Source organism: Fukomys damarensis, unplaced genomic scaffold, assembly GCF_012274545.1.
Source record: "Fukomys damarensis isolate Sample0158 unplaced genomic scaffold, DMR_v1.0_HiC HiC_scaffold_10, whole genome shotgun sequence".
NCBI classification, from domain to species: domain Eukaryota; kingdom Metazoa; phylum Chordata; class Mammalia; order Rodentia; family Bathyergidae; genus Fukomys; species Fukomys damarensis.
The window spans coordinates 32,782,609-32,783,413 of record NW_022900922.1 but is presented as its reverse complement, the minus strand read 5'-3'; positions in this window follow the sequence as shown (position 1 = coordinate 32,783,413).

Sequence of the window (805 nt, the reverse complement as noted above, 5' to 3'; positions counted from 1 at the left end):
AGCCTTCAGTGACCAACTTGAATTACATCCAGCCTTCAGGAACGAATGGAGTTCATAAGTCAAGCTTCCACTGTATGATAATTATTTGATAATTCTTATTAATAAATATTACATTGGATAAGTTTATTAAAACTTAAATGTACTTTATAATTTTTATAATTTCACTATAGATTTTTCTCACAAGGGTTTTTCTTTTTAATGAGGTTGAATTGATTGATCTTTTCTTCTATGATTTCTTTTTTTTTTTTTTTCTGAACTCTTCCTCTTCCCCAGGTATTCCTTCTGAGCGTTAACATATGGGGCGGAATTGGACTTGATGCTTCTGTCCTTCAATACCAGAAGTGGCCATATCTGTGTCATTTACAGACTGAGAAATCTTAGTGGGAGGAAGTTCTGCTAATAATTTTCAGAGCTGAGGTTCAAACCCAGGGGTGTCTGGTTTTAGAGTTTTCCTGTTCTTTCCTACCAACGCTGGCCCAAGTGATCTCAGACTTAGAGGCATTTGCAGAACTAAGGCTGCACAGGTGACTCCCAGGGACTAGGCAGGGAGGTTTCTGGTCACTTCTCTCTTTTCGCCTCCTGCCTTCCCAGCAGTGTTGTAGTGTGTTCGCATCATGGGGGTCTTGGGAGCTTGTTGGAAATACAGAACTTCGGCCCCACCCACACTTATACAATTCCAACCTGCCTTTTAGCATCATCCTTAGGAGACAGGCATTTATATCAGGGTTTAAGAAGAGCTGGCCTGGTCACACCTCCACTCCTCCTATCCAGCAACTGGAAGTGCACTGCCTACAAGTGTAGCTTC